Here is a 15,233-nt window from a genome sequence, read left to right as displayed (position 1 = left end):
TTCACTACTTCCAGGGATTAGGGCGTGGACACCTTTGTAGAGCGATTATTATTATATGTTGGAGAATGACTTTGGCAAATCACCTGAGTAACGATCCTCAACTCTAAAAGGCAGGATGCTTTACTGAATTACTACTCTTTTGTTTTATTTTGTTATTGCTGCATTTTGACCTTCCCATTCTAAGAAGGTATCTAGGCCTCCCTCAACTCAGTGGGCTTTATGATGACTGAAGACAGCTTTTCTCTTGGCTTTTGTTTTCAAAAAGCCTAACCTGGCAGGATGCCTAAGAGAATGCAGTACATAAGAGGGGATGGCTGAATAGTTTCACAGGGAAGTGAAAACCATGAGTACCTTTATGCCCAGTCTTGACAAGGATGCCTTTAAAAAAACATGTGGACTTGGCAATGAGCAAATGAGCTGTGATCAGCATGGACAGGAAACCAAAAGGCTTTCTCCAAAGCTTCTGTTTGAGGTAAGAGCCTTAAGACCTTTGCATGGCCCCAAGGGAGAGGGTGATAAAATAATTCCAATAATGACAGATTGAATTTCCTGCCACTCCAATGGATACATGAAGTTAGACTGATTCCATTAAGATAAGATAATATGACTTTTTTTTTTTAATTTTTATTTTATATTGGAATAGAGCTGATTTAATAATATGACTTCTTCAACACCCCTGTCTATGACATAACAAAGGCGTCTCTCTGCTACCGGGGTAAAGTGATAACTACCCTGTGGGAATTTGGGCAGGATGCATATATGTAAAGCACCTGGCACATAATAAAGGGATTCCTAAAAATTGATACTGTTATATGAAGATGTGACAAGGAAGATGAGCCAGACACATGCAAACATTATCCTCTAAAGAACTAAAAATAAATAAATACATGCACCTTTGGTATTTTGAGACACACTCAAAAGTCTGGTAAAAGACTTATCACACGGTGTTCAGTATAAAATACTCTTAAAACGTTGATGAAGAGAGAGGAATTACCCTGTGCAGAAATTCTGGAGCCTTCTACATCACTTTCTTCTTTCTCTTCCCCTCTATTCAATTGGCCACTACCTAGAAATACCTGTGGCGCCTCTCTCTGCCTCTCACCCCCATGGTCAATGCTGTGGCTCCAGCCCTCATCTTCTCTCTCCAAGACTGTGGATGACAAGACCCTCCCGATGGGTCTCCTTGCCTCCTACCTCAGCCTCCTCTAATCCACCCTTCCCTTTCCCGTTTAAAATTCTTCCATGACTTCCCTTTGGCTTACAATCTTGCCCAATACTCCATTACTCCAAGATTCTCATTCTCACCTCCCTCTCTGACCTTGCACGGCTGGTACTACTTCCTGGGATCACCCCTCTCCCCATGTCTCCCTACTCATACTTAAGAGACAAATTAAATATTAACTCCTCTGTTAGACGCCCCCAGTTCCCCCACACGGTCAGTTCCATCTTCCTCATTCTTGTCACAGTATAGTATACAGTGCCCTTTCCACGCTGTTTTATTGCTCTGTTTATATGTATTTCCCCCAACAGACCAGGAACTTCTTGAGTGCAGGCACTGTGTCTTGTTCAACTTTGCATCTTGAGCGCCAACCCACTGTCTATCATACAAGAGGTGCTCTCAAGCATTTCATTCAATAAAAACCAGGGAAGGTGCAGTGAAGTTGTGAGGCTCTTGGTAGCTGTGAAGAAATGGAAAGGCCAAATGATGTCCAGCAATGGTTCATTATTCCACACAGACTCCTCAGGGGACAAAAACCCTTTTCATCTTCATCATTCCCTCATCTGCCAAAACAGTGAAAGGGCACTTCTGAAAAAGAAATGGCAGTGGGCAACTCAGAATGAGGAGCTAGTGAGCAGTCAGAATTCAACTCAACAAGCATTTCTTGAGCACCTGTGCCCTGCCAAATCATTCTAGGGACTGGGGATATGCCGTTCCCGTCTTCAGATGCCTCACCGTCTCCCACAGGATTCAGGCACATAAACCACGCAAGATGGCACGTGGCGTGGAGTGGGCAATAGAGACATGTTTAATAGATGTTTAAAAGGCAGTGAAGGTACCACTTCACACCCATTAGGACGCTTATTATCAAAAACAACTGTTAGTGAGAGAAATAGGAACTCTTGGGCATCACGAGTGGGAATATAAAATTGTGCAGCCATTATGGAAAACTGGTGGTTCCTCAAAAAGTTAAACAGAGATTTATCACATGATCCAGCAATTCCACTTCTAGGATCCAGCAATTCCACTTTCAAAAAATTAAAAGTTGGGACTCCAACACTTAAACACCCATGTTCACAGCATTATATATAAAAGGCAAAAGATAGAAACAACCCAAGTCTCCATCAACAGATAAGTAAATAAACAAAATGTGATGCACAGACACACACACACACACACACACACAGAGGTATATTTTACAGTCTTCGAAAGAAAGGAAATTCTGATACATGCTATAACATGAAAGAACCTTGAGGGGTTTCCCTGGTGGCGCAGTGGTTGAGAGTCCGCCTGCCGATGCAGGGGACACGGGTTCGTGCTCCGGTCCGGGAAGATCCCACATGCCGCGGAGCGGCTGGGCCCGTGAGCCATGGCAGCTGAGCCTGCGCGTCCGGAGCCTGTGCTCCGCAACAGGAGAGGCCACAGCAGTGAGGGGCCCGCGTACCGCAAAAAAAAAAAAAAAAAAAGAACCTTAAGGACATTATGCTAGTAAAATAAATCAGTCACAAAGGACAAATATTGTATGGTCCCACTTATATGAGGTGCCTAGCATAGGCAAATTCCTAAAGACAGAAAGAATAAGGGAGGTTACCAGAGGCTGAAGGGGATGGGGAGCTTAGTATTTAATGGGTACAGTTTCTGTTTGGGATGATGAAAACATTCTGTAGATGGATGGTGGTGATGGCCGCACAACAGAGCGTATGTACTTCATGCTCCTGAACTGTAGACTTAATAATGGTTAGGATGGTCAATTTTATGTTGTGTCCATTTTACCACAATTTTTTTTAAAGCAAGGAAGGGAAATTTTCACTCTACGAGAATGAAATTTAGGGAAACACTGATAACAAAAGTTACTGAGAAATCATTATGTGTGATCTGGGCTTTGAAGGGTGAATAGGAGTTCACTGGACAGTGAGTCAGAAGTCTGACTTCACATCCTGGAACTGCCACTTCCTTTTATGTGGTTCTTTTCCCTCATCTATAAAAGTGAGAAAAGATCTACCATACACTTGTGTTGAGGATCTCATGAGATAACATGCCTGAAATGGTTCTACAAACTACAGGAGGATTTTCCAATATAAATTTACTGATGACAAGTGATATAAAGTATAATTATTGAAGGCAAGACCTTCATGTTTCCATTATCTCGGTTTTGGCCAGCCCAGAATATTTTCTAAAGTTTAAACATGATATGCACGCCTTCCTGTCCAGGCAGGATGAAGTTAAGAAAGATGTAAGGGCAGAGAAGGAATAAAGGTTAAAGAGCAAGGTTTTGAAAGTATGTTCTTACTTTAACATATGAATATTATCCAGCCATTAAAATTGAGAAACAGGAAGACAGGAAGAAGAAATAGGAGAAGACATTTAGTATTTGACTACCTTCACCTAATATATTACAAATTGCATCGCTGATGTGGAACTGTGTAACTATACCGATACAAGAACGGGAGTCAATGTGCAAAAGGGAAAATACTTATGTAGAGATGGGGGGCTGTGGGTTACATTGTTTTTTTAAATTTCATTTTATGTTGTTTTATTGCTTCTGCCGTAACAAAGGAGGACAAGAGAAAAAGTAGTACATTCCTTTCGTAAACGTTTATCAGCTGGTTTCTCTGCTGACTACTTACCCACAATCCCTGCCCCCACCAGCTTCCAAGATGCTCGGAGGTCCTGTACCATTAAGCCCTGGAGGCTCGGAGGGTAGCATTTGCTTCTAGCAATGACAGAAGCTTGCACAGAACTGGAAGATGCTCCAAGGCCCCTTCAGGGTAAAGAGCTGCCGCCTTCTATAGATTTGTGAGTCAGGGCCCCAGAGGATGCTGAGGGCACGGGAAGGACCATCAAACTGCGTTTGGCCTTGGGCTTTGATTCAAAGGCTGCTGTTTCCAAGGCCCTCACCCTTCCCACTCTGGAAGAAAAGGTACTGACTCCAAATGCTTGCGACCCTCGTTTTGATTTGCTCGGTTGCTGGCTGAATTAGAGCAAGGACATTATTTCTCGGAGCAGGGTTGCCCCCAACATCCTCTCCAGACAGGAGAGGGTCATAAACTATTTTGGCTGCTAAGCTCATAACTAGATCAAAGAGAGAAACTAGGACTGGCAGGTTGATTTTATGCCCTTGTGCTATCTCAGTCTATCAACCTGTAGAACCAATGAGTATTAGCACCCCTGACATCCATCAGGGGCCGCAGCCCATAAACAGGAGGAACAGAATCAGGGAGACATCTCAATTTCGCTCTGCAGACAGAGGCCAGTCACATAGACAGAGAACATTTAACCCTGTAGAGACATGGGCTAAGCCTCTGATTCTTCCGGCATCAGGACCCCTGTTCCCAAGGTGGAGGTGCTGCGGGTCGGCGTGCAAGCTGAATACACACAAAGGTGCCTGGGTAAGCAGCAAAGCGGGGTGACCTCCAGCATCTGGCCCCTGCACCTGGTCACGTCCCTGGCACACGGAGAGCTGCCTGCAAGAAGGGGCACCTTTCTCACAAACACGTGATTGGCTCCCAAGCCACATTCCTAAGGGGCTATGCCTGCCCTGGGGGACCTTTTCCACACAAAGCACCGAATATAACAGCAACAGCCCTACCTGTGCAAAACCAGAAAGCCATCCAACACGTGTGTGTGTCCCATATCCAAACAGCACAGAAATCTGCCTAAAAACTGGGCATCAACTGTCCAGATAGAGAAGCCTAGCATTTTACTTTATTTTATTTTATTTTATTTTACTTTATTTTGTTTTATTTTGTTTTACTTTATTCTATTCAATTCTATTCTGTTCCATTCCACTTTATTTTAAAAATTCTTTAGACACCGACAAACTACCCTAGGCTTCATTTAACTTTCAAATCAGATTTCCCTTTTAGGTCCCACCATCAACAGTTCTTATGTTCAGTCATTTTCCCTTGCAAGTTCCACTGTGTTTGACCCCTGACAATGCCAGCCCTACTCCCTTCTCCTCGACTGTCCCCGTCGGATCCTCTTGCATTGGCCACCCTCCCTCAGAGCCTTGTCTTCCTTGCCTCGCACCTGGTCCTTTGAGAATAATGTCATCATGTTCCTAACCAGGCCTTCTGTCTGAATTCACGATTTTAGAACTATGTTACAGAGCCCTGAAACTATATGAGAATTCAGGAAGGTGTCTAAAACGATTAGTTCCATAGAATTAAAAATCCAGTTTCTGGAAGGGGTCAAAGCCTTCAACTGATGCAATTTTATCTTTTAAAAAGAAAATGAAGCCTGATCCAGCAGTTCCACTCATGCGTTTATATCCCAAAACGACCAAAAACACTAATTCAAGAAGATACATTCATCCTAATGTTCATAGCAGACTTATTTACAATTGCCAAATATGGAAGCAAGATAGGCTCAAGGATGTATTGTACAGCGTGGGGAATACAGCCAATATTTTTTAGTAACTGTAAATGGAAAGTAACCTTTAAAAATTGTATATTAAAAAAAAAAGAAAATGAAGCAACTGAGGCTAGAAATATTAAGTGACTTACCCCAAATCAGCCAAGTGTTTGTGCAAAACTAGGAGTCGAGTGCAGCCCTTGCAATCTGTCCTTCCCCAGAAGCTGCATTTATCCATCTACCAAGGAGAGACCAAGCTTCCATATAGGGAAATGGTCTCTGATATTCTCAAGAAAGGCAATGCCCAACAGACTGAGATAATGAAGGTGTTGTGCCTTCATGCATGACTGTTAGTGCAGGGCCCCCAGGGGTCCTTGTTAGAGAACACAGTAAGGAAAGAGCCATTGAACATGGACTTCAGAGTCCACTGGCCGGGTTCAAACCCCTCCTCTGCCATTTCCTAGCTTTGTGACCTTGGGCAAGTGCTTCAGTTTCCTGATCTGTAAAATGGGAATAGTAATAGTCTGATCCCATAGTGTTAAGGTGAGCATTAAATGAGATAACTCACAGAAGAAGTGATTAACATGGTAGTGACGCGTAACTTAAAAGAAGTCCTTCTGCCTTCTGCTAATAACCTCCCAATCCCAAAGTGTATAATAGCATATCTATTTTATACACATGCCAAGCCAGGGTAGATCATGCTAATGTGAGAGTCTAAGATTTTGTCTGATTTTCATGACCGCTGGCATCACGTAGCATATTCACACATGTTCCAAGAAGAAAACATGCACTGGGCACAGCCAATAAATATAAAAATTGCTAAATCAAGTTCATTTAAAAACCCCATGGTAAATCCCTAATAATTCTGGGTTAATAACATGTTAGTTACCATCTTGTTATAGCATCAATGAGCCATACATTTGATGTGGGAACCTGCAGCAGAGATTAAATGCTAAAATGAACTTTCTCCGACTGCTGCATGAAATGATCCCTGATCACTCCATATCGCCATGGCTTTTCAGAAAAACCTCCTATGTTACTGTTTTTTTAAGAGTTCACTAATTGCCTCAAGTATCCTCCAACTTGAGTTTCTTCTAGTGTAGGTATGTAAAGAGTAGTCAGTTAGCTAGTGGGAAGCAGCCACATAGCACAGGGAGATCAGCTCGGTGCTTTGTGACCACCTAGAGGGGTGGGATAGGGAGGGAGGAGATATGGGGATGTATGTATATGTATAGCTGATTCACTTTGTTATAAAGCAGAAACTAACACACCATTGTAAAGCAATTATACTCCAATAAGGATGTTAAAAAAAAAAAAAGAGTAGCCAATGACATCTACCGCCTGTAACCAACTGTTCCCCCCAAATCCATTGGATCGAAGTCCCTTGTGATGACAAGCTCCAGCCTACTGACCTCTACTGGGGTGATGATTTAAGCAGTTACAAGTGTCTCAGTCCTTGCCTCCACCTCCTTCCTGGGCTTTTAGAAGTTGACTTGTCCACTTTTTCTGCATTGAAATGTGAATCCAAAAAGTAAGTCATATGAGCCCAGCTGAATTTCTTGGTAGAGGAATTATGTATAACAAGACAGTTGGCAAGGTTATATCACTCCGTGAAAGCTGTAATCTCCCTGCAATTGATTTCCTAAAGATAACTCACTGTTTGCGTGCAGTGAAAGATAATTGAACAAGAAAGATGAGTCTCTTCAGAACACCTTGATTGGCAATTGTGATAAATTCCTATAATTACTATTGACGCAGAGGAGGATTTTCATTTGTTAAGATGTTGCTGAAATGACAGCCTGGTGATGGTTTAAAAAGAGGAAATGGCAATACCACGTGCTGTTCCCATCTTCACAAAAGAAAAGGTTGGGGGACCAACGTGGGTACAGATATCAGAGAGTCCTTGAAGACCCCATTAAATCTCAGAGAGACCTCTACATCCTCCTTGATGGAAAATTCTCATAGGAACCGCAGTTCTTTGGCCCAGAGAGTCTGGCTCGTTCTCCTAAGAAAGGAACAAAGTCAGGTCTGGATCAGTTCTTCCTTAGCGGAAGCAACAAAATCCTAGTATTAGTGTTAAAAATTGAATAATATTAAAAGTCCAACAGTAGGCAATTGGTTAAATGCATCATATTATGCAGCCATCGATATGATTTTATGGAGCGTTAAAGACACAGGAATATGACTACAGTATGTTTTTAAATATGAAAAGTAGGATATGCAAAATTACATCTAGAGTTGGAGCTCAGCTACGTAAAAATATGTATAGAAAAACAGGAAGGAAATTTGTCCCAGAATGTTAACAGCGGCAGGTGCTAGATCTCTAGGTGGTAGGATGAACAAAACAACAAGAAAAAAAAAAAAAGAAATTCCACTTTCTAAAAAGTCCACACTTATAATAAGGGGTTATCTTAAGTGGGCTCTCTTAAGAGAGTCAAACTACAGATATATCTCTTTCCTAAGTAAAACTGTCTTTTGCTGTTTGGGAATATCATCCGCGACCATCTTAACTATCATTGGCAGCATCACCAGAAAGCTTGCCCAGAAATTTGTTGTTTGTGTTTCTACGTGACACATACAAAAAGTAAACAAGCACTACTCTTTGTCTTCTATCACTTCACAAGCTAAGATAGTCTACTCTGACATAAAGCATAGACTTCCTATATAATTTGTCATGTAAATGTAAAGCATTACTAGTATGGATCATAATTTTATAATTATAATCATGAATATTCCTAAGTGCTCTTTTGCCATTAACTCATTCAATCCATTCAGCAATTCTAGGAGACACAAAGGATTATTATCCTCATTAAAGATGAAAAAACTATGGCTCAGAGATATGGAGTCATTTGCATGAGGTCACAGAGCAAAGTAATTATTTAAATCCAAATCTTCTGTTTCAAAGTCTAGGATTCTTCCCACTGTACCATATTTATGGTAATATTTACAAACTAGGAGTAATTAGCACATTAACACAGTGTGCCTTTATTGACACTTTTCATCTCCATTTAAAAAATGTTTATGGAATATCTATACTACCCAGAGCAATCTATAGATTCAATGTAATCCCTGTCAAAATCCCAACGGCACTTTTTCAGAATTAGAACCATCCTAAAATTAATAAGGAATCTCAAGAAACCCTGAATAGCCAAAACAATCCTGAAAAAGAAGGATAAACTTGGAGGCCTCACACTTCCTGATTTCAAAACCTACTACAAAGTGACAGTAATTAAGACAGTGTGGTACTGGCATAAAGACAGATGCATAGACCAATGGAATAGAACAGAGAGCCCAGAAATAAACCCCTGCATATATGGCAAATGATTTTCAGCAAGGGTGCCAAGACTACACAATGGGAAAAAGACAGCTCGTTCAACAAATTGTGCTGAGAAAACTGGATATCCACATGCAAATGAATGAAGTTGGACCCTTACCTTATACCATATACAAAAATTAATTCCAAATGAATTACATATTTAAATGTAAGACCTAAAACTATAAAACAGGAAGAAAACATTGGAGGGGGAGCTTTGGGACATTGGATTTGGCGATGGTTTCTTGGATATGACACCAAAAGCACAGGCAACAAAAGCTAAAAGAGACAAATAGTATTACATCAAACCTGGAAACTACTGCACATCAAAGGAAACAATCAACAGAGTGAAAAGGCAGCCTAAGGAAAGGAAGAAAATATTTGCAAATCATATATCTGATGGAGTTAATATCCAGAGGCTATAAGGAATTTCTACAACTCAACAACAAGAAAATAAATAACCCAATTTAATGGTCAAAGGATTTGAGTAGACAATTCTCCAAAGAAGATATATGAATAACCATATAAAACTGTTCAACATCACTAATCACAAGAGAAATACAAATCAAAACCACAACGAGATATCACCTCACACCCATTAGGATGGTCACTATCAAAAGAACAGAAAATAACGAGCATTGGCAAAGATGTGAAAAACTTGGAAATCTTGTTGGTGAGAATATAAAATGGTTCAACCATTATGGAAAACAGTATGAGGTCTCTCAAAAAATTAAAAATAAAATTACCACATGATCTAGCAATCCCACTTTTGGGGATTGCTAGATCATGTGGTAATTTTATTTTTTAAAGAATTTTTTAAAGAATTTAAAGAATTCAGAGCAGGATCTTGAAGAGATATCTACACACCCAAGTTCTTCTCAGTATCATTCACAATAGCCAAGAGGTGGAAGCGACCCAAATGTTGATCAACAGATGAATGGATAAAGAAAATGTGGTATGTTGGAATGGAATGTTACACAGCCTTAAAAAAGAAGAAAAATCCTGTCACATGCATTAACATGAATGAACTTCAAGGCCATTATGCCAAGCAAAATAAACCAGTCACAAAAGGACAAATCCTGTACAATTGCTTGCATATGAAGCATCTAAAGTCATCAAAGTCATAGAAACAGAAAGCAGAAAAGACTGGGGTCGGCGGGTAACAAATTAGGGTTTAGTGGGTTTAGACTTTCAGTGTTGCAAGACGAAAATGTTGTACATATCTGTTGCACTACAATGTGAATACACTTAACAGAACTGAATATCCACTTAAAAATGGTTAAAACGGTAAATTGTGTTGTGTTTTTTATCACATACACACACAAAAACGTTTGCATACCATTAAAGCTCCTTATCAAGGGCTTTGGCATTTCAAATGGATTTTCTTTAAGAGTTCATGGTTAGGAACATTAAAAGAAGAGAAGCAAACATGCTACTTTGCTTCCTGGTCCAACAAATATGATTTTAATGTGTTAAGAGCCTCAAATGAAATTTTAATTAACTACAAACTATCTACTACGTAATGACAAAAGATGATGTTTAGTTTGTCCCTCTTGGACAAGTTTCTTTTTTTTTTTCATTTTTAATTATGATAAAAACATAACACAAAATTTACCATCTTAACAATTTTTGAGTGTACAGTTCAGTAGTGTTAAGTATATTCACACTGATGTGTTGACAGATCTCCAGAAATTTTTTCATCTCTCAAAAGTAAAATCCTATATCCATTAAAGAAGTCCTCATTTCTCCTTTTCCCCAGGGCCTGGTAACCACCATTCTACTTCCTATTTCCGTGAATTTCACTACTCTAGGGACCTCCTATAAGTGGAATCACACAGCATTTCCATACATGGAAAAATACAATTTATAAAATATATGAAACGTTGTTTTGCATCAACTTTTAAGGAACTCACAAGTTTAGCATTCTGAGGGATACCAAACCAAAAAACCATTCAGAAACCAGAAAATAACCAAGATTATCATATCCCGGAAATTCTCTAGTGCCTCTAGTGCCATCTCTCTGTGCCTCCTTTCCTCACCTATAAAACAGAGATAATATTAGTATCTTCGTTAGAGACTTGTGATGAGAATTAAATGTATTAATACATGTAAAGCATTTGGAACAGTGACTGGCACAGAGTAGGCCCTCAATAAATATTAAATATCATTATTTTTACATGTATTCTATCAGTATTGATAATTAATACACCACAGGGACTTCCCAGGTGGTCCAGTGGTTAAGACTCCACAATTCCACTGCAGGGGGGCACAGGTTCGATCCCTGGTCGGGGAACTAAGATCCTGCATGCCACATCGTGGTGCAGCCCAAAAAGAAAAAGAAAAAAAAAGTGTTGATAATATACCATAATTAAGACACAATGGCTACTCTCGAGGAGCTCATAATCTAAGAATTTAAATGTTCTGAACAAAACTCAGCAAATGGTAGAAATTTGCCAGTTATTATTGTTAAAGAAGGCATTCTTCAAAATATGAACAGAATCAAGAAAATAAAATACGTAAAAGAATAACTTCTCCAGCTGAAAACTAATAGTCTGGCTTTAGCAACACAATGATTATTTTCAGACTGTAACCTCACCAAGATGTATATAATAATAATATTATTTTGTAAATATAATTAAAAGCAGATCTATTTTCACTGAGGGCAAGAATTTAACAAAATCTTATCTCTGATTTTGAAATAGCCACCCAGGAGCTTGTAACACAGCTACCTTATTTGCCTGCTCTAAGGACATATTGAAAATGTTAAATGATTGTAAAGCAATAAGTGTGGTCCTTCTCTTCCTAATGAAATTCTAAAACGCTACAGTCTCTTGTAATGCAAACAAGCATTTCTGCCTTGTCGGATTCATCAAAGTCAGCCAACCATGGCTGAGCAGGGGTTGTGTCCCACAATGCTGCCACCTGCTGTATGGAAGTGAAATCGCTTTCCTCGGATGGAAAGAATGAAAAGATCATTGATGCCATGGCAAATGTGTGCTCCTTGTCTTAGGTAAATATTCTGTTATCCCAGTAGCTCAGCACATTATTGAAGTAGGTTACCCTTCCACTTACCTACACTCATCTGGCTGTTTTGATAACTTACCCTTTTACCAACATCGTTTTACAAACTTCGCCCCTTATGCAGCAACTAGGCTTTCTGTTTTCTTTCATTTCGTTTACTCAAGATGGATTACTTAATGTTGAAAGACTGTTTGTAGTGTCAAAATTTATGAGCCCCGTCATTATAAGACCATTATGAGACCATCTCCTCGTGTCTCAGAAATAGCCTGTGTACCACTACTATATATAAAATAGATAACCAACAAGGACCTACTACACAGCGCAGGGAACTCTACTCAGTATTTCGTAATAACCTATAAGGGAAAAGAATCTGAAAAAGAATAGATACACAATCACCTATGTATAACTGAGTCGCTTTGCTGTCCCGCTGAAACGAACACAACATTGTAAATCAACTATCCTCCAATTTAAAAAAAAAAATAGCCTGAGTATAAGGGAGACAGATAATAAGTGCACACCCATCACATTTCTCCTCTTAAGTTTTATATATGTATATACCCAGGTATACTGAGTAGGAAACTTTGTTTAATATGTAGGCATTAAAAGAATATTTAGTTAAAGGTAGAATGTTCAGACCCTCTATTGTACCTGAAATGTACACACACTGACCTCAGTACAATTAAGCAAAACAGAGATGGAGCCAGATTTCAGAAAACTTATGACATAAGCCAAGTTAATGATCAGCATTCTACTCACCTTCTGGAGATGTATTTTCCTGTTTCTCTTGCTTTCCATGCCCACAACTTTTGGTGAGCTTTAGTTGTCCAATACCTTTCTGAGATACTCAATGAAGCGTATTGTAAAATCTAGGACCTCCCAGACTCGGACCTTTCCTGATTCCCCCTCAGGCACCACTGACCACACACACACACACACACACACACACACCCCATGGAAACTTACTACCCCAGTTTCCACTCCTGAATGATCTGGTTAATTGTTTCTGGCAAATCACAGAAACTGAAAGCCAAGTTACTGTAAGGCCAACTGGCCCGAGGCAGGGGAACACAATCAGATTCACAGGTTGCATCAGACCGAAATTCTCCGGACCACCCAGTTCCAGAAACTGCCCTGGAGACTTTCCGGACCACCCAGTTCCAGGAACTGACCTGGGGACTTTGCACCTGGCCCAGCCTTCCCGCCTTTCGAGGGGCGGGACTAACGGTCCCCCAGGATACCCAAAAAGACCACCAAATAAGGAATACCCTGCGCCCTCCCAGATTCACCACACCCCTTTCCCTTCTTCCCCTATAAAATCTTGCCCAACCCTCGCCCGGTGCGACTTCTCTGGCCCCTTTCTCTCGGACCAGTGAACCTCGCCCGGGAGCGCTCCCTAATAAAGCTCACTTGAAGATTTCCTGTGTTTTCGCGGTGCCGTTTGTTAAGATCCAACCTTGCAGTTACTATGCCTAATTACTTAATATATTAACTACCCTCAAATATTTGTATGTTGGGACTTTCTGGGGGTCCAGTGGTTAAGACTCCGTGCTTCCACTGCAGGGGGCGCGGGTTTGATCCCTGGTCAGGGAACTAAGATCCCACAAGCTGTGCGGTGTGGCCAAAAAAACCCCAAATAAACAAAAAAGAGAAATCTAAACTTTAATAGGAAAACTATGTAGAAGGACCCTTTGCCAGATGAGTTTTCCTTACAGCTCTAGCAAAGGCTAAATTAAATGGCATCTCTTTTTTTTTTAACATCTTTATTGGAGTATAATTGCTTTACAATGGTGCGTTAGTTTCTGCTTTATAACAAAGTGAATCAGCTATACATTTACATATATCCCCATATCTCCTCCCTCTTGAGTCTCCCTCCCACCCTCCCTATCCCATCCCTCTAGGTGGTCACAGAGCACCGAGCTGATCTCCATGTGCCATGTGGCTGCTTCCCACTAGCTATCTATTTTACATTTGGTAGAGTATATATGTCCATGCCACTCTCTCACTTCGTCCCAGCTTACCTTTCCCCCTCCCCATGTCTTCAAGTCCATTCTCTATGTCTGCAACTTTATTCCTGTCCTGCCCCTAGGTTCTTCAGAACCTTTTCTTTTAGATTCCATATATATGTGTTAGCATACGGTATTTGCTTTTCTCTTTCTGACTTACTTCACTCTGTATGACACACTCTAGGTCCATCCACCTCACTACAAATAACTCAGTCTCGTTTCTTCCTGTGGCTGAGCAATATTCCATTTATATATATGCCACATCTTCTTTATCCATTCATCTGTTGATGGACGCTTAGGTTGCTTCCATGTCCTGGCTATTGTAAATAGAGCTTCAGTAAACATTTTGGTACATGACTCTTTCTGAATTACGGTTTTCTCAGGGTATATGCCCAGTAGTGGGATTGCTGGGTTGTATGTTAGTTCTATTTTTAATTTTTTAAGGAACCTCCATACTGTTCTCCATAGTGGCTGTATCAATTTACATTCCCACCAACAGTGCAAGAGGGTTCCCTTTTCTCCACACCGTCTCCAGCATTTATTGTTTGTAGATTTTTTGATGATGACCATTCTGACCCGTGGGAGGTGATAGTTCATTGTAGTTTTGATTTGCATTTCTCTAATGATTAGTGATGTTGAACATCCTTTCATGTGTTTGTTGGCAATCTGTATATCTTCTTTGGAGAAATGTCTATTTAGGTCTTCTCCCCATTTTTGGATTGGGTTGTTTGTTTTTTTGATATTGAGCTGAATGAGCTGCTTGTAAATTTTGGAAATTAATCTTTTTTCAGTTGCTTCATTTGCAAATACTTTCTCCCATTCTGAGGGTTGTCTTTTCGTTTTGTTTATAGTTTCCTTTGTTGTGCAAAAGCTTTTAAGTTTCTTTAGGTCCCATTTGTTTATTTTTGTTTTTATTTCCATTTCTCTAGGAGGTGGGTCAAAAAGGATCTTGCTGTGATTTATGTCATAGAGTGTTCTGTAAATGGCATCTCTTATCAAATTCATACTGCAGTGAGTAATTTCAGAATTTTCTTTCCTAAGCTGGGAGATGGATATTATTGGCATATTACCACTCATTATTTGGCCCTGGTGGATAACCATTTGCTCACCAACTTGGAACTGATGACATAGGATTCCTGTAAGATCGGTTATGCAGTTAAAATAGAATCGTGTGCTCTGAGCTTTAGCCAAGGAGTCTTTAGGGCCCCAGAGGAAAACATCACTCTGCATAGAGAAATATTTCAGACAACAGCAGCATGAACCCGAAGAACATAAAGTCCAAGGTGTGGATCTGGGCCATAATCTAACATTATTTACTTGCTAC

General features: G+C 40.2%; 1 long non-coding RNA gene across 1 annotated transcript in view; it reads right to left on the bottom strand.

Annotated features, from left to right (window-relative positions):
* The window catches only part of LOC132594398 (uncharacterized), a 77,926-nt gene extending 65,182 nt beyond the window's left edge, over window positions 1–12,744 (bottom strand). The window contains exon 1 of the long non-coding RNA XR_009560552.1: window positions 12,663–12,744. This is a non-coding gene — a long non-coding RNA (uncharacterized lncRNA). The remainder of the gene's footprint in view (window positions 1–12,662) is intronic.
* Window positions 12,745–15,233: the final 2,489 nt, after the last annotated feature.

Source organism: Globicephala melas, chromosome 21 (assembly GCF_963455315.2).
Source record: "Globicephala melas chromosome 21, mGloMel1.2, whole genome shotgun sequence".
NCBI lineage: Eukaryota > Metazoa > Chordata > Mammalia > Artiodactyla > Delphinidae > Globicephala > Globicephala melas.
This window is presented reverse-complemented; position numbering and strand designations above follow the sequence as displayed.